Here is a 22,775-nt window from a genome sequence, read left to right as displayed (position 1 = left end):
GGGGGCGGGGAAGGGGTAAATAAATTCAATGTCAACAAAATGAAAAAATAAATTTCCCTCTGCATATTAATATCCTTAATATATAAAGACAGCTTTAAAATCAATAAGAAAACAATAACCACACGAGGGAAAAAAATGGGTTATAGGTAACCCACAAGAGAAGAAACACAAATGGCATGAACACACAAGAAACAGTCAACCTCAGGAGACATCAATAAAATGCAGATTAAAATAGCCTGTCAAATTGGAAAAGAATTTAAAATCATACTGCAGCATTGGCAAGAATGTGGAGGAAACATGTATGCTAATACACTGGCTGGGGGGAAAAACCTGGTAAACTCACCAGTATCTATCAAAATTTCAACATGCATGCCCTCTGACCCCAGAGTCAAGACTGCAGAATGTTCACATTATATACACAAAAACGTATGTTCAAAGATATTCAGTATTGACAAAGGTGTAAAGAAGTGGACACATTTATTGCTAATGGGAATGCAAAATAGTATCATATTTATAAAGAGAATTTTAGCAATATACACCAGAAACATCTTAAAGTTTTGCATATCCTTTGACCCAGAAATTCTTACAGAAATTCACCTGTAGGAATATGCCTAAAGATGTAACTGCAAGGATACTTATGCAAACATTGTTTTAGTTTTTGTTTTTTTTGAGACAAGTCTCATTCTTTGCCTAGGCTGGAGTGCAGTGGCATAATCTTGGCTCACTGCAGCTTCAACCTCCTGGGCTCAAGTGATCCTCCCACCTCAGCCTCCTGAGTAGCTGGGACTGCTGGTGCATGCCAAGGTGCCCAGCTAATTTATTTATTTATTTTTGTATTTTTAGTAGAAACGGGGTTTCACCATGTTGGCCAGGCTGGTCTCTAACTCCTGGGCTCAAGAGATCCTCCCACCTTGGCCTCCCAAAGTGCTGGGATTACAGGTGTGAGCCACTGCACCCACCAAATGTTTTTTTAATGGGGAAGCTGTAGGGAGGAACAATCTAAGTGTGCAAAATACGAGACTGGGTAAATAGAAGGCACAGGAATAGAATGGAACACGACAAAGCTCCTCCCAAGTATGCTGCAGGACTTCTGATTCAAAGACGGTAGACTGAAAGCATGTCTTTATCTCCTTTCCTTTCTCAGATTCCACTAAAATGATGGTTTACAGGAGAGAGGCAATTAGCAACAAATTAAAGGGAGACCACGAATGGATGGGAGCAGTAACTGAGGCAGCAGGACAGGACACTCACAGAGAAGGATGTGCCTAAGAAGAATGTGATCTGCTTGGTGAAATCCAGAGAGTAAGAGAAGCAGCAAGGAAGCCAGGGGAGTGCAGGGTGGGGACTCAGATGAGGCTAGAGATGGGACTAACTGAAAGTCAGAAGGCAGGAGACTGAGACCTGCAGAGACTCTCCCTCCCTCCACCTGCTTGCACTTTGCAGATGTGTGAGTGGAGGTTCCTTCTCAGGATTAACTGACTGGCAACTAGGTCACCCCGAGTATCAGCCCGTTCCCTGGGGATCACCCACCTGATAACCACTAAGTCAGAGAGGGTTTGGAGGTACATATCCCACAGAACGAAGGGCCACTGGGTGCTGCAGATCCCTAAGCAGGGGAGAGGCTGGGATTCAGTGGCTGGGGCAAAATCAGACATTAATTTGCGAGGGGAGGGCACCCCGTGAGCCACAGGGCTGGGTGCCGGGTGCTGTTCCTTCTAGCTCTGACATTCTGCGCCACTGAGTTCCAGGTGAAGTTGGCCTAGCAGCGCTGCCTGGGTCACACACACCCCAGGCCCACACAGGCCATGTGGCTGGCCCCTCCACCCCCAGCCTCTCTTTCCCTTGAGCTCTGCCCCCCAAGAGTTAGGAATGAGGAGTTTGTAAAATATGTGTCACTGGCCATTCTTGCCCTGAAAAATCAGGAAATATTCTTTTTTTCTTTTTGAGATGGAGTCTCACTCTGTCGCCCAGGTTAGAGTGCAGTGGCATGATCTCGGCTCACTGTAACCTCTGCCTTCTGGGTTCAAGCGATTCTCCTGCCTCAGCCTCCTGAGTAGCTGAGATTATAGTCATGTGCCACCGCGCCCGGCTACTTTTTGTATTTCTAGTAGAGACAGGGTTTCGCCATGTTGGCCAGGCTGATCTCAAACTGCTGACCTCAGGTGATCTGCCCACCTTGGTCTCCCAAAGTGCTGGTATTATAGGCATGAGCCACCGCGCCCAGTGGGCAAACATTCTAAACCAGCCGTGACAGCCTTGCAAACAAGAGGCCCTGAGAGAGACAAGGCGAGGTGTATCACGCGGGGCCAAGCCCAAGGACGCGGTGCCCACTCCAACATTTCCTTAGATCCCTATAGACAGAAAACAACTCAGAAAGCAGACTAACCATTACAAAGGTCCCTTGGACAGTCAAGGCTCTCTCGGAGATGGAGCTGGGGGCAAAGCCAACTCACCTTCCTGGGCTGCAATGAAAGGGAGAGCAGCCTTCCATGGCTGGGGCTGGGGAGCGGCTTCCTTGGGCAGCAGTCTCTACTCCTTGATGGAAGGGATGGTCCCCTCTAAAGGAAAGAGACAGCCCTTGCTCCTTTTCTGTAATAGGACCTCTCTTCCCACCACCGTACCCTTCACCTCTGTAAATGCGCCCAAAGGACACTCATGGTTACTCAGGGCCTGTTTAAAGAAGACTTCTTCCACTGGTTTCTTTGGGACAGTCAGTATTTTCCTGTCATGGTGCTTACTTTTTCTAAGAATTCCAGCAGGCTGCATTCTGGCCATTAAGATCGAGGTGATGAAGGGCCAGTGTTTTCAGCTGGGTATGAGGAGGGTCTTCTACGGAGGAGGGTCTTCTACAGAGCAGAAATGCCACGCCCTTCTGAGCTGAGAGGAAAGGAGAGGAAAATGGCCTACTTTTACAGGTCATTTTCCCAAAAAATTATATAGGGAGCTCCCATGCTATTCCAGGGACTGTTGGAAGGTAAAAGAACCAATCCTTACCCGTAAGAAGAGCCTACTAAGTGATGGGTTGGAGGTTAATACAGAAGTTGAGTGTGTGAGTCAGCAGAATGAGCCAGCAATCAATAGCTCAGAGCAAAAGCACACACTCATCGCTTAAGGTCTTGTTCCTTAATAGAGATGAATCGGTTGCTGGTTGGTGTTAACTGAGATGGTTCCTGATTAAAATCATCAGTAAATGAAAATGTATCTCAATTTTCAGAAGTTCATTTCATATGAATCACTTTCGCTTTTCTGGGATTTCAAATAAATTGGAGAGCTTGGGTCAAGTGATGTTTTAGGGTGCTCACAACTGTTTTCAATGCTTAGGAGTTTACTTGAAAGAGTAAGTTACAAGCCTCTTCGTGAGACGTGAGTTGGACGTCCCAGGGGATGTTTCCCTTTGTTATCCAAAGGACCTGGCACGTTGTCCTATCAGGCACCTGACTCCCTGGACCTTTTCCCTGTGGCTGCTCACTGCGCCTGACATAAACCTGCAGTGGCCGCATCCGTCAGAGGCTGCTCTGCACCCTGTGCAGCTGGAGAAAGGCTTCTGCTTGGCCTGAAAACTGACCTCTGGTCTCTGGACAAGGATGCAGGGTTCCCACCACTGGTAGGTAAAGGGACTGCCCCCCGTTCTAACAGGCACAGGGGTGGAAAATAACTGTAAGATCCAAAAGGGGCCCCGTGACTAACTTCAGCCTCTACGGGAGGAAAATACAGGAGCCTCCGAGGGCCACATGGGCCCCTCGAGTGCTTACTTAACTTGAGGAGGAAATTGCCCCACAGACTCCACCAACGGATACAAAGATACTGAGGCCCAGGGCAGTGACGAATCCCAACGGCCACATCCGACCACCTCCTGGTCATCAAGAAATGGAAAATTTCAAGGATGCAGCCACGATATTTTTTCTCTTAGACTGGTAGTCCTAGGTGAGCTTTCAGCTGAGGCCATTAGGAAAAAAAAGACCACACACATACTATATATATAAAATATATAATATATGTACATGTACACATACACATACACATGAATATATATGTGTGTGTGTGTATCTTATACATAAGCCACCCTGGTGGGATAAACGTGGAAATCTAAAAATAAAACAAAGAAAACTTTGGGAAGGCAAGTGGGACCTGGCACCCAGTGACCTAAAGGTAGCTGAGTTATGTCAGGGTTATGGAAAGCTTAAGACAGGAACCCCAGGAGATCTGCCTGTAGCAGCCACTGAGAGACTCCTCCTTCCAGAACAGCTGACATCTCAGGCTCTGCAACAACTTCCACCATTACTGCCCTGTTCCAAAGTTGTAAAGCAACTGAAGTCCCAACTCTAATAGTCTCAACAATTGTATTACCTAACAGTATTACACAGGCCAATGTCACTGATCAAATCTCATTACAATAAAGAATTGCTTGTATGGGCCAAGTCGTGGTGATATTTTGATTTGGTTAGCAAAAAAAAGTGTCTCTGGGCCTAATTCTACACAGCAAATCCTCTGTCCAGGCCTGTCCCTTAGAGTGGTTACTCTGTGATGGAAATAGCTGGTTCTGAGCAGGGAACGGGGTGGACCTGTGACAGGGGCTGAGTGGAACATGGTATGGCTCTGTTTATGGCCCCAACTCCCTCATGGGTAAGAGAATTAAACTCCAAGGCCCCACCCAGGCAAGGGAGGTCACAGCCACAGGCCCAGGAGCCATAAAGGTGAAACAGGGAAGGGAGGACGCTCCCTCTGATGTTTCAAAGCTCTGAGTGAGCAGCAGAGCACCAAGGAGCTCCATGTGTGCTTGAGTGAGGCACTGGGGGACAGGAATCGGCACTGGGGTTCCAACCTGATGGTTCCCTCCTGGCTCACTCAGCTTTATCTTTGGTGAGGTGATGGGAGTTGGCCCAGACGGTCCCTTCCATCTCTAGAGTCCTAACATCCATACCAACATGAATCGGCATATCAGCCCCAGAAATGACCCTGCTGGATTGTTATCAGGCTACGTGGCACACAGGCCACAGAAGTGGCTTCGAGTGCTGTGCCTTCTGCACAGCAAAACTAAGTATTTATGGGATCAGCTATGGAGAGTAAAGCAGAGAAAAAGGAACTGGGCAGAGTGAGAAGGGGATACCAGCGAGCCAGAACTCTTGGCTCACCTGGAAATGACAGCCAAGAGCCTGAAAGCCTTGCTCCCAGATGCTGGGGGCTAGCACGAGGTATTCCTTAATTCTACTAATAGCTCGAGGTAGGGCATCCCCTCTGTTGACAAGGCAGGGGCGCGGCAACAATAACAGCAGCAGCCAACCACACTTACTAGTGCTCACAGCGCGCCAGGCACTCCCAGGTCCCTTACATATATCAACTCATTTAGTAACGCCACAAGACAATTCTGCCATGTACATATTTTAATGCCCATTTTACAGATGAGGAAACTGAGGCACTAAAGGTTTAAGAAGCCGGTTTTGAACCCAGGCCATCTGGATCTAGCGTCTGTGCTTGGCAGGGTTAGCCAGGGCCTGTACTTCCACATACTTCTGGATTAGTCAACGTGAGTGCAGATGGGGCATGCCATTTATTGAATGCCACTGATGCACCAAGTCTAGGCACTTATTCATGTGCATTAACTTTGGGATTCTCTCTCTTCTACCCTCCTCCTCAACTGTCTTGCCAACCTGGTCAGCACCTGGTCCAACTCTAGCTCAACCATCCCTTCCTCAGGGGCACCTTCTCTGACTCCCCAAAACAAGGTCTAACTTCCATTACGTGCTGACATAGCTTCCTCTACTCCATCTTCCTATTGCTTCTCATGGCTTGACATTGCTTGCCTGTTTATCTGATAAACGCTTCTCTCCCTGACTCTAAGCCTAAGCCTGACTCTAAGACTCTAACCCAGTGCTGACCAGCAGAACTTTCCACAACAATGGGGATATTTTACATTTGTGCTGTTCAACTTGGTAGCCACTAGCCACTTGCCACTGTTGAGTACTTGCAGTCTGGCTGGTGTGACTGAGAAACTGAATTTCAAGTTGTATTTCATTGTAGCAAATTTAAATTTAAATAGCCACATGTGGCTACCACATGGGACAGCGCAGGCCTAATCCCCACGAGGGCCTGTCTTGTGCTGCAATATCCCCAGGGACTAGCAGGGTCAGAATGCAATAAACACTTATGAAATGAATGAATGCGGAATGAATGGATGAATGAATGGAAGAACACATGAGAGGGAAGTTGATGATGAAGTAAGAAGCAGGATACAGGAGCACCCGCTCTTCTTTCCTGTTCTTTCTGCACTGCCCTACTAACCTGCCATGCACCACCATCCCCGACCATCACGCCTCATCCCCTGGGTCTTGAGAGGTTCCCTGGAGGAGCTCCCTGCTGCTCTACCTTTACAGCTTCTGAGATCATCATAGAGCCAGGAGCCATAAATGCCCATTTCTACCTCTCCACCTTGGTCAGGAGGTATGTCTTCTGCCGACAGCCTTATTTCACCTATTGAAGATGCATCGGGGTAAACAAGCTATCATCCCCTGTTTAAATAATCTTAAGAGATTATATGTCCCAAGAGAGGGATCATCCCTCTTTCCCCACTCTAAGCTCTGCACATAACTTAACCAGCAAATATAGATTCATCCTATCAGACTGCTCACCTCCCAACTTGGTGGAGGAGCATGAACTAAATAAGGAAACGGTGGCTCAAGGAAAACTCACAGCCCCCTGGACTGGGGAGTCAGCAGCCTTGGGTCAAATTCTAGTTCTGCCACTAACACATCAGGGAACCTGGTGAAGCCTTACAGGCCTGTCTCATGGCTGCTGCTCAGTGTTTGTTCAGCTCATATTTATTAAGCTCCAGCCATGTCCAGGCTGTGTGTGGGGCACTGGGGCTGCAGCGGAGGACGGGGTGATTGTGGCTCCGGCTCAGTGGAGCCCTGGCTTTAGCAAGCGCCGGAGAGAACAGCTCATGATAGGAGCTGCAGGGGGCGGGGGGCTACGTGCAGGAGAGTGGGCATTTGGAATGGGGTGGGAAGCAAAGGAGGCAGGAGGATGCAGAGAGACTCTGGTCACTGAGGAATGTCCATGGGCACCCTGAGCTGCTTGGTGGCAGTGGAAGCAAGAAGGAGCTGGACACACCCTACACACTGCCCAAGACCCAGCAGGGAGGCAGCTGGTCAGGGAAGGGCAATGGGTAGGGGCCAGAAGACCCCTCTCAGAGTGGGGCTGGACCAGTTGTGTGCAGCCCAAGGGCCAGGGAGCAGGAACTGTAACACTCTCCATCTTCTCCAACAGCTGAAGCATCTCTTTCCACTTGGCCTTATACTCTTGGAAAAGCCAGGTTCAAGTTCTAATTCCGCTCCTGATCCTCAAGGAGATTAGCTGGAGCAGGTCTGAGGTCCCTGTGGTTTGTCTCTGGGTTCAGGGACAATCTGCTCTGCTCCTATTTATTGATTCCCCCCCTGCAGATGAGCAGGCATGATCCCCATCTTCAAGGCCCACCAAATCTACTGGGAGAGGCAGCCATGCTCAAACCTATCTGGAGGCAAAATGAGCCACAGACAGGCCCACGTGACGTGAGAGCTCAGAGGAGGGGGAGTGACATCAACAGTGGGCATCAAGATGGCTTCAAGGAGACATGGCCTCTGAGCAGAGCCTTGAAGGACACACAGCCTTCTAATGGGGAAGCAAGGGAGGAGCTTAAGCAGGAGGGATAGCATAAGCAAAGGCATGGAGGTGGGAAAGCCGCAGGTCAATGGTTCTCAACCTTGGGATACGAAAACGACCCGAGGAGCTTTCACAGGCTGATGCCCAGGCCCCATCAACCAGAGATTCTCAGGCAACTGATCTGGGATAAGGTCCAAACATTGATATTTATTAAAAGTTCCCCAGGGTTGAGGGTTGAGACCCTTGCTACCTGGACCTGCAGCAGCAGCAGCAGCAGCAGCACCAGCAGCACCTAGGTGTGTGTTAGGGATGCAGAGTCTCAGGCCCTACCCTAGACTTCCTGAAACAGAGTCTAGATTTTAATCAGAGCCCCCAGGTGATTGTGGGCACGTGCAGGTCTAGGAAGTCCTGCTCCAGAGGAGTTACATTTAAATCAGCCGGCTTACATTTTTCTGATCAAAGGCACCTGGATCACTGCTGTGAGGAAGTGGCAGGACCCAAAAACAACACCAAATGACCAAAAGCAGCACTGGCCACATGTCAGAGCTGGCCTCTGCTGGGCACCGTGGGGAAAGGAGGGTCACCATATGGCTCAGGCACAGGAGAGAGGGAAGGAAGAAACTTGGGGGTAGGGAAATGGGCAACCAGTGTTCTGAACAAGACTGGGATTCTAAGGCACAGAGAAGAAAAGGAGACCTGGGTCACAGAACGTGGGTAGGGGATGCACGCCTGCACACACACGCATGCGCACAGAGGTATGAAATTCAAAATGGTGCTAAAGAAGTGTCAGGCTCTAAGAACTACTACCAGAAGGTGAGTACTAAATTAAATGCATATGCTCATTAGAATGGAATTTTTAAAGAAATTAACAAGCACTCTCCCATTCACCTCTGGAAAGCAGCAGTGTTATATCTGAGAATTATGAGCTGGAAACCAGATCAAAGGTAGACCCACGTGGTGCTCCCTCTGCCACCTCCCTTCTGCACACACCATTCCTAGGAGTCCTTTAGGATTTATGACGGCTCTCCCTGCACCCAGCCTCCCATCCCACATCCAGATCTTGGTAGTAATCAACCACGTGGCTAGAATGGGACTTACCAGAGGCCCTTCCCCACCGTAACACCAGGGTTCCCACATGCGACTCTCTGCACAGCCCACACTCAGGAACTTCCCAGGAGCATGAGCTTTTTGTGGTGGTGATTCAATGTATATTTGTTTATCTTCATATTTTTTTCACAACTGGTCTGTGCCAGACAGTTGGCCGACTAACCCACCAGTAATCCCTAACCTCTCCTGCCCACCTCCACTACAGAGGCTGGAAAAGCTAAATCATCTTTTTCCCAGCCTTTCTTGCAACTAGGGGCGAACACATACTACTGCCAGGACTGACGAAAGAAGCAGCACTCAGCCGAAAAGCCAAAACACGAAGAAGGGCAAAGCGGAAAGACTGAAAACTCTTATCTATCCTTGAGGTCACTGCTGAACTGCAGGTCAATACCACATAACCATTGCCTCTATCCAAACTTCTGGTTTATGGGAAAATGCGTTCCTCACATCACCATTCCTTTGTTTTTCTGCTACTTACAGCCAAAAGCATGCCTATGGTCTTTCCTGTCCTCCATGTCTCTCCTTCCATCTGCTTCACCTCTTTGCCTATTTACTGTTTCCATCAGTTTTTGTACCACCCTCTGCTCCTTTTTTCCTTCATCTTTTCCTATTCATCTCCTCCATCCCCAACTCACAATATAAGTGGGTCGGACAACCAACCCACTTTTGAAACATCAAGTCTTAATGTCCAATCAGTCCTCAGGCAGCAACTTCTTCTGAGCCCAGGAAACTCGATAGCTACAAATTGTACCCAAAGTTGCAAAAAACAATAAGCGAATTCTATTATGTTGTTTCTTTACTTCTTGGATTACTTTTATGAGCTAATAAAAGCACATCATAAGGATATTTCACAAGTGTGTTTATGTTTCTATTTAACAAACCTTGAATTTCATAGCAGGTATCAAGGCTCAGCCAAACCCATGCAGACTGACAGATCAACAAAGACAACAGGCCCTGAACAAGCAGCTCCTCCTGAGAACAGATGTGTAAACAGAAACACAATGTATGAATTAGCCCAGTGCTCTTCCCCAGGCAGACTGAGAGAATCTGGACACTACCTGTGGCTGAGCCCTGGAGCCGCCAGAATTTAATCAGATATATGATTAAGAAAAATCTATTTTAATGCTGAGTAAGTTTACGATTTCTATCTTTCAGTTTACTATTTAATATATATTCAAACCAACATGTTTTCTGCAACCATCAACATGTCTTGACCTCTTTTAGGGTATGAAGTGCTCAAAGGCAAGAACTGTGTCCAAATGGCACCATGTCCTTCCACTCTGCACCCACCCGAGGGCCAAGTCTGGTCCTATCCTCAAAACAACAGCTATCAAGTCAAAATCAGAAATTGCATAGCAGTTGCCAGTCACAACCAAACAGCCATTTTTTACCTGTACATGCTACAGAAATTACTCATATTTTCAGGGCTCCCTCATTTCAAGAATGATTCACATTTTTTTTGTGACTCAGACACACCACCCCATTCCTGCTCTAGCTCATAAGGAGTGTGGAGTGACAGCTTTAAGGGATGCGTAAGTACCCCCAAGCCTACCTTGGAGGGAGGGCAGGCAGAGAGAGGGATGAGGGTTCACCAGGCCCCTCCAGAGACAGTTGAGGGTTCTTTCTGCTGGCAATGGGCAATTTGTCAAAACATGAATATTGCTGCCATGTTCAACGTCTACTTATCAGCCTATAGATTAATCTATTTATTCTTTTACAAGTAGCATTTTCCCCCTGTATTAGCTTTGTTTCTTCTTCACACACCACATAAGAAGCTTCAGAAAGGTCACCTTTCCCGAGTGATAAATATGGGCAAAAATAAAACTCCTCATTTTATTTTATTTATTTATTTTGAGACAGAGTGTTGCTCTGTCCACCAGGCTGGAGTGCAATGGTGCAATCATGGCTCATTGCAACTTTGAATTCCTAGTCTCAAGTGATCCTCCCACCTCAGCCTCCTGAGTAGCTGGGACTACAGACGTGTGCCACCACACCCGGTGGCAAAAAAGAAAACTCTTCTCAGATCGCAGTAAATTACCATTCTCAGAGGATTCTCCTGAAATGATCAATTTCTCTCTAGAACTTTCTCTGATCAGTACCCCCCTCCTCCATAACACCCCAAGCTGATTGGATTTTAAGGGGTAATCTTCATGCCTATGGGTGCTGCGTAATTGTTTAGAACTAGTTACTCCAAGGCCCCTGCCAGTTCTAAGGGGTCAAGGGCCCATCAGTTCTGCTTGGGTTCCAAAATAGTCCCCCACGTACAGTGGAGAATACAGTCTGGGTTCCCCCTACATCCTTCCAGATTTGGATGCAGGATTTTCATGACCTCAAATCATTTACCAGCAGAGCAAGGAGTGGAAGAAACAAGAGGACTGACAGACAGAAAGCTCTAGGATTGAACCCCATTCTGCATGATGTTAATCATATTACTTAACTCCTCCAAGCCTTGGTCATCTCATCTGTAGATTAATACCTGCCATGCAGGGGTGTTTCAAGGATTACAAATAACTGTAGGAAGTTTCTGGCCCAAACAAGATGCTCAGTACTGGCTGATTATCAATAAGCATCATTCTTATCACCATAGTGAAAATACTCAAGAATCACATTCAACGCTGTGACAGCTGAATCACACCTAAGTACAGGCACTGGGTGGTCTGTGTGTATGTCTGCTCAGGATTTTCATTCTGCCGTGGGTCTGTCCATGGGTCTGCCTCGGAGTCTAAGACCCGGGAACAGGATGGAGTAGGCATAGAACAAGGTTTTGCACAGTGCAACCCAGCAAGGTATGTTTCCCTCAGAGATGGGGTGCCTGTTCTTTTTCTGGGAGACTTGGCCTGCTATCACAATTCAATGGGTTAGCAAAGGTCTGAATGATGCCAAGGCCCCAGGTCTACCCCTAGCATGGCTCCCTCTTCCAAAGCCATGGAGCTTACAGCCTTTACCTGTCAGTTGTTTCATGAAAAAAAACGATCAGCAATCAAAAAGGGCAAGTTACCATAATCCATTGACACTACTACAAGAACATAAACATTTCTTCATCAGTTCATGTTGGATGTGATGGGGTAGGAGTTTCAACTTTCTTTGTGGGAAGGATGGCATAATGAATGTTCAATATCAAGTAATACATAGATATTCCCCTCCCGCAATCCCAGGCTTTGGTAATTATTAGTAGAGCCATCTGCTCGGCTTAATGAAATGTGCAATCTCCTGTACATATAATTAGTGAAATCATTTTAATTAATTAAACAAATTAATTAATTGCAAGAATACTGCAACCATTTTCCAGGAACTGCATCCAACTCATTTATTCTGCATGTGTCTACTGGGCTCCCCCTGAGGGCAGAGGCCCACGCCAGTGCTCTGAGGAGGTAAAGATTCCACTGTCCTGAGCAGAAATGGAAGCCCAACACATACAGTTGCTGATGACTGTCCCTTCCGCTCAGGGCGTTCAGTTCATCCTAGCTTTCCTGGGATTGTCGTGGTTTTAAAGTTGAAAGACCATGTCCCAGGAAATCCCTCAGCCCTAGGCAAACTAGGGTGGTTGGTCAACTATACTTTGGCTTGACCTGAGGTCAAAGGTCACCATTGGACAATCTCTACTGTAAAGGAGATGGCAAATACTGGGTACCCTGCAACTCCAGCCCCTACTCATGGCAGACATTGCTAGTAGACCCAAGAATCCTGCATCCTTCTCACCTCTGTTCCAGGCAGCCACTATTAATCACCCTGAACAGGAGGCCTGGGAAATCAAATCTATTTTCTACCTATGCCTGAGAATCACAGACGCTCTAGGCTAGAAAAGGCTGTCAAAGTCTAGTCTAATCATCCACATAGTGCTTAAATCCCTTCTATAGTGTTCTCCACAAGTGCCTAGCCAGCTCTCCTCGTATACTTCTAATAATAGGGGACTCACTATCTCATAAAGCAGTTCCTCCTGTCTTCAACAGTCTTAGCTATAAAACCCTTTCCGTGAAGTTACTAACATGTCTCTCTCGTCAGTCTCTTTTTTGGAAACCACATGGTGGCCCCTCATGTGACGAAGCACAGTTATTAAATTGTTCCCAAGTCTTCTCTTTTCTAGGCCCAATTTCTCCAACTGTTACTCACATGATTTGATTTAAAGTTGGCATGCCATCCTAATCTAATGACCCATCCAAGGCCTCTCTTGGGGCCAGGTACTCAGACATGGCTCCCACACCAGTCACCTTGTTCCTGGTGGATTCTCTACTCTGTTATAGTATCTGGCTGCCCCACTCCACATTGACTCATATCAACACCCTGACGCCATTTCTGAGCCTGTTACTGTTGAGCCACAACTCCATCCATCTGTCACTGGGCCTCCCAGGAGCTTACACTCCATCTGGAGAGTCCTGGGATATGAGAAACCCACAAGATGGTAAGAAAACATAATATAAATTACAGAGTGCCAATTTCCCAGTTACAAACAACTTGCTCTAAAGGTTTGCTTAAAAGTAATTTCTTTAAAATGCTGACAGCGTGTAGCCACAAGAAACCATATTTAAAATAAGGGTTAGATTCCCAGGTCAGCCCACAAAAGCCTTCTGAACTCATAATGTGCCTGCCGCATAAAACTAATAGTGCTATTTTAACTAAATGTAGCCACCATTTATAAGATGGTTTCCACGGTGACATGCACTCTGCGATTCATTTCAGGGAACTACACAAAAGGTATACCTGGTGTTGTACTGCTCTATGAGGTTGTAGGGGGTGCCTGCTGACCTCGCAGGAGAACTGACGCTAGACACTAGTCCTCCCAACCCCCTTCAGGGCACAGGTCCTTTGAAGTGTGTTATCCTAAGGACAAAGCCTATGTGCACAAGCCTGAGTGAGCTGTGAGGCTGCAGACAAGAGAACTTCTGGAAGGAGGCAAGTGATAATGGGTACGGGGTTTGGTTGTGTGTGTTTGTGGTGGTGCTGTTTTTTCAACAATCTACTACAGACATGAGGACATGGGTATTTCTCAAAGTCAGAAATGTAAAACTAGAAAAGTCATGAATTGTCTTGTTCTTCTCTGAGCCTGTAAGCAGGATCTTTATAAGCTGGCGCCTACAGTGCTAAGAGGGTAGGGGGAGGAAGACAGACTGAGGCATAACTGACTGCGTGGGGATGCCAGCAGAGCTGCTGAGCCTCAGTTCTTGCCTGTGGAAGCTCCAGCCATATCCTTCCTTATTCCTGCCCCAACCGTCCCTTGGCCCCAGGCCGACAGAGCAGGCAAGAAGGCACTGCATAGAATTGGAGGCCAACTCTTCCTGGGCATCCCACCTGAAGGAGAAGGAGCTGCATTCACCTAGAGAAAGGCAGGTGCTCCCAAAGACCGAGCTGCCTGGAGCCTCAAGGCCAGACTGGAGACCCTGCTCCACGCCTCCACTATTGTTCCAAACTTGTTAACTAGCGCTGTTCAACTCCCCAAGCCTCAGCTTCCTCATCTCTAAACTGAGCAGAATGTCCTCTTCGCAGGTCAGGTGCCAGCAGTAACGGAAAGGCAGTCATAATAACAGCTGAACTTTCTGAGCTCTGACCAGCACTGCTCTATGCATATCACTTCCATTAACTCATTTCAGCTGTACAAAAATCCTATTATTTTGTAAATGAGGAAACTGAGGCCCACAGAAGATGAGTTATTTACCCAAAACCATGTAGCTAGTAAGCAACAGGGCCAGAAGGATAGGTAAAAAGCTGCTTTGGAAACTGTATAATGGTATATAAATGGTGGTCATCATTATTGTTAATGACTAACACAAGAAAATGCTTGAGTGCTCAAGCCTGGGCCATCTTTTCTACCACAAGGCATCTGGGCGGTTCCTGCCCAGTGCTACTAAGGCTCTGATAGGATATCTCCTCCAGTCCCAACTGCAGATCAACCCAAGCAGCCACCTTGGCAGGACATTCTGCTTGCTAAATGTCACAGCCCCCACCAGATGCTTGCTCAAAGGCTGCCACTTCACCTGACCACCTGGATGAAAACTGCAAAGTGCACCCTACCCACCTTCTTTGTCTCATTTTTTCCCCACAGCACTTATTACCTTCTAACCTTCTACATATTGTACTTATTTGTTACCGCATGTCTAGCCCAACTAGATTATAGGTTCCATGAGGGCAGGGAATCTTCTCTATTTTGTTCATTGCTATATCTTCAGCACCCAGGACAGTGCTGGACATGTGGTAGGCATGTGGTATTTGCTGAATGAACGAGCAAGTGAACCTATATCGTCATGGAGAAAATGTCCATAATATATTGTTAGGCAAAAGAAGGCAGGCCTGCCTCTAAATTCTATATATGATGATCTCATCTGTGTAAAAGCATTACTGTGTGTCTGAGCATGTGTCAGTGGACAGAAAAAAAAGTCTAGAAAGCTACACATGAAAACGTTCATTGTGGTTCTTTCTAAAAGGTAGGAGCAAAGACAATTTTAACTTCTTTCTAAATGTTTTACAAAGACCATGTATTATTCCTATAAGTTTGTAAAGCAATTACACTGGAAAGCAAACACATTTATGCATGTGTGCGCGCACACACACACACACACGGGAGAAGCATACGTTGGTTACAGAGGACCCGAGCAAGAGGTGAGGCCCAGTGACAGCTTACTCACCTTCCTGACAGCGGGCTGGTGCAGCTTCTTCACTCACAGACCGGCAATACTGAGAGAAATAGCAGAACGAGGTTTACATGGGCCTAGGACTCAGCAGCACCTCCTTCAGAACTCCTCCAAAAAAGGAAAACTCTAAAACCCAAAAACTATTTCACTGCCTCTCCAGAGCAGTCTCAGAATTATTTAATCCTCTGTGATTGTTTTTAAATTATATTAGAATGTTTCAGAAAATGTAAAGCTAAACTAATATATAAAGTGCAGTCTTTTGCAACTAAAAATCCACTTTGCATTAAAAGCCTCATTCTCCCATGCCAGTATTAAACTGGAAGTCAGGATAACTGAATTCCATCCAAGATCCTGGGCCTGGCTTGGAGCACCATCTTGATTCCTACCCTCCTTCTCCATTCTGACAGCATATTCTGTATACAGGTGCCCAGAGGAAACCAAGCCAGTGACTTACACATCCCCTGTCACCCATAAATCACCGAGGTACCATTAATCAATAATATGCATCCAGTCAGGGCCAACTCTGGGCCCAGCAGGTGCTATCAGGTGGAAGAAAAGGAAACAAAAGATAAAGTCAGCCTTCAGAGAAGGACTAACACACAAGAAACGAGGAAGAAAACAATTGCACTCCCTTAACGGCACGGCGCTTACTATATGTGTAATGGGAGTTCTAAGAAAAATGAGGTAAGTGTGGGCAAGAAGGCTGCGAGGAAGAGGGCGGGCTCATGCTCAGGCTGAGCCAGCAGCAGACCAGGGTGCTGAGGCTGGAGACAGGAGGTGGATCTCAGCGCCTGTCACCTCAGGACTGTGGGCAGAGCCACCCCAGTCACTGCCGATTCCCCTGCCCCTGCCTTCCAGGCAGGGGGTGCTGCTTTGACCAGTTAATCGGCTGCCCACTGACTGAGCACCACGTGTGCACAAACAGCCTCCTGCACAGAGGGCCGACTCCCCCGGAAGGCAGATGAATTCTAACTCTCTGAGACAGAAGCTTTCGCATCTCAGTTGATTTCAGGAGCCAACCAGAGCCAGAGATGAAGAGAAGCATGTGCATCTATGTCCAGCTCCAAGAACTCTGGTCAATCCACAGTGATCCAGAGCACTGCTCTAGAAAAGCCTCTATTAGAAATGCAAGCAAGGCTCGGGTAGAAGCAGTGGAGAAGGCAGAAAGAGGAGGAAAGAGGCCAAGTCAAGGACATTGCAAAGGGAAAAGGAATTTCAAAAGACAGCTTTGCAGGGGGCAGGGAAGAGAGCAAGTGGCATCTGAAGAGACCAGCCATCCTACAACTCAGGACTTCCAGTACTAAAACCAGGACAGCCCCAAGCAAACCAGGACGAGTTGGTCAACCCAGCCATACCATCCTCAGGGATGCTAAGAAGTTGCCTGATAACTGGGTGCTCTTGGTCCCATCCTTTGTGGAACCGTCACTGCTCGTTAGCACCCCTGGGGCCAATGGTCAACCCAGGGAGGTGACTACTGTGTCCTTCCTGCTGGTCCTTCTGGCTTGTATCCTCTCATCTCAACCATAAAGGTTTCCAAAGGGGCTGAGGTAGAATAAAATTCTTTATTGTTCTTAAAATAAAACCTAGAATCACAGCCACTATCCTTTATTCCACTGTTTCACAGACACGAGCTTATCAGCCGACCAGTTGGGAGAGGACCCCATGTATCCCTCTTGGAGAAATAAGCAACTTACCTGTAACAAACTTGGAAATCAGAAGAAGCTGGAGAGGTTGGCGCACTCAGTCTTGAAGCTATCCCCATTCATTCTCCATCTCCCTCTTCCCTCTTAGAGCTTCAGTTCCCACCCACCTCTCCCAAAGGCAGGTTCTAAGAGATTACTCCACCCACATAATCTGTTCATTCAACAAGGATTTACTGAGCATTTACTATGTGGCAGAAAGTTTGTTAGGCAAGATGCAGAACACAAAGCACAGTAAGACACAGTCTGTGCCTTCTGAGAACTGATGGTTCAGTCAGGGAGAGGGAGTGGATGTGCAGGCAGGGATGGTGTAGAGGTGAGAATCGTTCAATTATTCAACACATATTTACTTTCCCCTTAAGATGTGCCAAGAACTGTACTGGGAGAATGTAGACAAGTAACGGAACAACTGCAAAATCATGTATAAATGCTGGTCATGCGGGAGACCTCAGGACAGCAACCGCCCCAGCCACCGAGGCAAATACCAACGGATCACCGCTTCTCCTTCACATGGCAGTATGTGCTGTGGAGGACTAAAAACAAAAGAAAAGTGGTAAGACCAAGCCCTGACCTCAAAGAGTGAGCCAAATGATCAAGGAGATAAAACCCTCACAAATAAACCAATCTGCGAACCACCAGGTATGGGGAAGAGCTAACTGTGGAACACAGAATTTCAGCACAAGGAGCAACAGAGCTGGACAAAGTCCGCAGAGTTTCCCAGAGGGAGCAGAAATAAAACCTGAGAAGTAATACCAAACAGGGAGCATTTTCCGGGCAGGAAGAACATAGCAGCTATCTGTGATTTTTCTCAAAAATCAAAGATGAATGTATAGTTATTACTGAAAGTGTTTCTAAATGGCACACCTATCCACATGTCTTTGGCTTAAGTAAATAGGAAACTTGCCAATAGTGACCTTCACAAATGTGAGTTACACTGGAATAGAAAGATGGGCATCAAATCGACTTCAGCTGTCCACACTATGAAGGTGGGGAATTGAAACATACTTAACCCTGTAATGCAAGTCAGTGTGCATGTCTGTATAAACACACACCCAAATTTCCCTGGTGTTTTTTTTTTTTTTTTTTTTTTTTTTTTTTTTTTTGAGATGGAGTCTCACTCTGTCGCCCAGGCTGGAGTGCAGTGGCGATCTCGGCTCACTGCAACCTTCATCTCCCGGGTTCAAGCGATTCTTCTGCCTCAGCCTCCCGAGTAGCTGGGATTACAGCCATGCACCACCATGCCAAGCTAATTTTTTATTTTTAGTAGAGACAGGGTTTCACCATGTTGGCCAGGCTGGTCCCAAACTCTTGACCTCAGGTGATACACCTGCCTCTGCCTCCCAAAGTGCTGCGATTACAGGCGTGGGCCACCACGCCCGGCCTCCCTGGCTCCTCTTTATAGGTCTACCCTCAAGCTAAACAAATTTCATCCTTCTGTTAGAAGAACATTCCATAATTCAGAGAAAGAGAAACTGAATTACCGGGGACAATCTACAGATTAATAACTGGGAATCGACTACATTGGTTTTTGCTATCATGATATTCACTAAGTATGAGCAAAAAGGCCACCTTTGGTCTAATGGTACACTGGTCACTCAATAACAAGTTAACAACCATTGACTGACTATCTATTTAATGAAGAACACTGCAATGGTGCTAAAGGAATAGAAGGGAGGGGGCAGTGGGAAAGATAAGTTAGAAGGAAGGCAGGATACAGTGAAAAGAAACGGAAGACTCACGAGATAGTGAGTCTGGTCCCAGTTCCACCACTGCAAGGTCTTGGGTAAGTTGATCCCACCTTTACTTCCGTATCCATGAACATGTCCTATCTATCTCTCAGGGTCATTTAGAGTTGAAATGAGACAGTGTAAGCCTAAGTGCTTGGAACTGCAGAAGGCTCTGTATAATGCACCATGAGGGTTTGGAGGGACCTACTTCCCCAGCTTCACTAACTACCCTGTCTACTTTCCCAAGAGTCTTCTGAATCTCTCAATTTGTCCAATCCTCTCAGACAGTATCTGTTTTAGGGGAACACAGGAGCCAAGGGAACCCAGTCAGGGGCAACTAAACTCAATTCCAGACCTTTGGGTAGCCCATCAAGGAAGCTGTCTTGTTCTTTTTCCACTGGAAAAACTGGTTTTGGGGCATCTCAGCTGAGCCCTGGGTAAAGCCTCACCTGATGCTGGAATCTACCCCTAGATTGTTCAACCACATAGGCCAATACATTTTCTTCTTTTGCTTGAACCAGTCTGGGTTGGTTTTCAGGTAGTCAACTAACTGATAGGGAATGAATGAAAATATGGTAAAAGTAATGTTATAAACCCTTCTAACTCCTCACTAAACCTGTGGCTCCATAAGCTACCCAGTGAACCGTTTCCTACCTGGTGTCCTGAAGTGGGTGAAGAGGTGAAAAAGATCATTCAAGGAACAAAAAGAAGAAAGACAATCATAAACAATAAAACCAAAGTGATTACTGGGTCTGCCTTTATTTGCTTCCTGTCTTCTAAGACCAGGGAGGGTCACAGTGATGGACGGGGGTAAAACCCTTCAATGGTAAGCCGAAGAATTAGTGTCTATCTCAGCTCTACTTCTGCCTGTTTTCTCCAGATGTTTACCTATTCCCTTTCATGGTAACCGCCGAAGAGCCCAGAGGAACAATACCAGTATCCCACTGATTTATTTTATATCTTAAAAAATTACTCAGGGCCTGCAGTACTGAGCTCATGTTCAAATTAAGTTTGCTGAAAATCTAATTTGGGATGAGTAATTTAATTTGGCCACTACAATTAAAAGTGGTACAGTATTTGTGTTTTAGAGGAAAATCGTATTAGATTCATCTAATCTTATTAGTGGACTATCATATTTAGATCACATTCTATCTGGAACAGATACATACTAGATTGATTTCCTTCATAAATCATTTGAGATACCAAAGGGACTAGACTTCTCCCTGCTCCTTGACCAACCACCTGACACAGGTCAGTGTAGCCAGTGAATGCAAGAAAGGCCTCACTGAGAAGCCCACCACACAGCTCTGGAATTCACTAACCCAACACATCCACCTAGAACAAACCCTCATGTTTTGCAGATGAATAAACGAGGTCCAGAGTGGACAAGCGACTTGCTCTGGGTCACATGGTCTGTTAGTTAGCGACAGAGCTAAAACTACATTTAACTTCCCTGCGCTACAGTTTGTGTCCCTGATGCTCTAACACATGTGTTCCTTATAAGCTCTAACACAAAAAATGGCCAGATGGACCCTGAGTCCCCACTGTTACTCACTTGGTTAAAGCATGGAGTCATCAGATGCCACCTCTCAGCCTGCCTCTCTGCCTCTCTGAAGTTCTCAGGGAAGGGAAGGAACATGGAGAAGCTGATCTCACTATCTCCATGGATAACTTAGACCAGTGCCCCAAATCCTTCCTGTCAAGTCCATTTTCTTGATGAAGAGTTTAATACTCCTCACTCTCAGATAACAAACATTCACATTAAGGACATTCAAACCCTATGACAGGTCAGGAAAAAGAGTCTGGTTTGCTTTTTAAAATGTTCTTAATCTCAGGAGTACTGTTAACTGGGCAAGACTCAATGGGTATAATACCACACATCGGGGTTCCAACTGCAGAGTTTAACCTAAGAAAATGAGGTTATGAAGCAAAAACATGAAAATAAGAAGCTAGATAAGAACACTTGCAACATGTGACAAGTGAATACACACACTGCATAAAATCCCCTGTAAATGATTTTCAAAAGATGGAACACTGCAAAATAAAATGAGAAAAGACCCAAAGAGGCAATTTTCTCTCTCTCTCTCTCTCTCTCTCTCTCTCACACACACACACACACACACACACGCAGATTACTGATGGCCTCATGAAAAATGTTCAAATCCATTAGTAAGCAAAGTTTGCAAACTGAAAGAACGCGATACTATTTTCAACGATCAAATTGGCAAAAACTGAAACAACTATACTGTTCACGATAGTCAAGGATGCTCTGAAATAGAAATCCTCAGATGCTACTGATGACTGTAAATTAGTCCACATTTCTGAAGGGCCATCTGGTGATATGGATCACCAGCCTTAATACTGAGTTCACTCCCAAGAATATTCCCTGATGAAATAATCAGAGGAATACTCCAAGATTTATGTGCAGAGACATTTATAGCAGCAATATTCATACTAATAAAATCTAGAAAATCCAATGGTACCATAATAGAAAATAGTTAAATAAATGATACATCAATACAAGGAATGCTATGTCGGCTTTAAAACTCATGTTTTGAAAAGATTTAAAGACACAGGGAAATGCTCACAAAATTATGCTAAAACTCAAAGCTATTAATAGGATAGTCCTATTTTGTGAAGAAAAAACATACAGCATATACATTATATATATCATGTGCATTATAAATATAGTATCTTGTGGCAGATTCAGCTAAATGTCCAACAAATATTTATGCTTCTCTTTCCAGAGTGTGGGATTTTCGGCGAGAAGCAGCTGCTCAGCCAGGGGCTACGTGCCCCAACACCCCCTGTATCTAGGTGGTGCCATGTAACTACTCCCACCAATGGAATGGAAAGTGATTTGAGCACTTCTAGGCTGAGGGAGGTGGAAAGTGATGTGCCTTCTCCGTGCTCTCTTCCTCCATCTGCCAAACGGACACAGGGGACTCCAAGACCCTAGGGAATGGAAAAGCAACCAATGGAAGGGGCCTGGGCTGCTGAATCGCTCAGAGGAGGGCTCCACCGGTGGAGTGACCACCAATCCGAAACACCCATGTTGGACTGAGTGAGAAATAAACTCTATTATGTTAAGCCATAATTTGGTGTGGGTGGTGGTGGTGGTGGTGGTGGTGTTTTTGAGACAGGGTCCCAACTCTGTCACCCAGGCTGGAATACAGTGGCATGATCATGGCTCCCTGCAGCCTCAACCTCCCAGGCTCAGGTGATCCTCCCACCTCAGCCTCCTGGGTAGCTGGGACCACAGGCACACAACTGTGCCTGGCTAATTTTTTATGGAGATGGGTTTTGCCCTGTCGCCCAGGCTGGTCTTGAACTCTTGGGCTCAAGCCATCCTCTAGCCTCGACCTCCCAAAGTGCTCGGATTACAGGCGTGAGCCACTGCATCCAGTCTCATAATTTGGTGCTTTAATGGTTTCTTCAGCTAGTGTTACCTTAATATGCACACACACAAAAACTACTAAAAGGAAATCTACCAAATTTTATCTGATGCACTGTATGTTAGTCAAATTATAGGTATATTTTTAAAATTTATTTGATTTGACCACAAATATGTCTCATTTGATAACCAAAAAGTTACTGAAATAAAAAAGCAGACTTTAGGTAGCTGTGTTATATGGTGAAATCTTAAAATAGTGAATGTGGTTACAAACACTAAAATGTAGAAAATTATGGCCAGGCGCGGTGGCTCACGCCTGTAATTCCAGCACTTTGGGAGGCCAAGGCGGGCGGATCATGAGGTTAGGAGATCGATATCATCCTGGCTAACACGGTGAAACCACATCTCTACTAAAAAAATACAAAAAAATTAGCCGGGCGCGGTGGCGGGGGCCGGAGTCCCAGCTGCTCGGAAAGCTAAGGCAGGAAAACGGCGGGAACCCGGGAGGCGGAGCTTGCAGTGAGCTGAGATCACGCCACTGCTCTCCAGCCTGGGAGCCAGAGTGAGACTCCGTCTCAAAAAAAAATCA

At 46.3% G+C, this 22,775-nt stretch overlaps 1 protein-coding gene across 16 annotated transcripts in view; it reads right to left on the bottom strand.

The window, feature by feature from the left end:
• The window catches only part of TRERF1 (transcriptional regulating factor 1), a 241,152-nt gene that overhangs the window by 113,325 nt on the left and 105,052 nt on the right, over nt 1-22,775 (bottom strand). The window contains exon 1 of one of the 16 annotated variants that reach the window (XM_017878233.1): nt 2,454-2,531. The exons of the other annotated variants lie outside the window; for them this stretch is intronic. The gene's annotated coding sequence lies outside the window, so the exon portion shown is untranslated. Of the gene's footprint in view, nt 1-2,453; nt 2,532-22,775 lie in introns of those variants that run through there. 16 annotated transcript variants of the gene reach the window in all.

The sequence above is a fragment of the Rhinopithecus bieti genome, unplaced genomic scaffold, assembly GCF_001698545.2.
Source record: "Rhinopithecus bieti isolate Rb0 unplaced genomic scaffold, ASM169854v2 scaffold_9981, whole genome shotgun sequence".
Lineage (NCBI taxonomy): Eukaryota > Metazoa > Chordata > Mammalia > Primates > Cercopithecidae > Rhinopithecus > Rhinopithecus bieti.
Note: the sequence above shows the minus strand (reverse complement) of the source record. Positions and strands in the feature narration are given on the sequence as shown.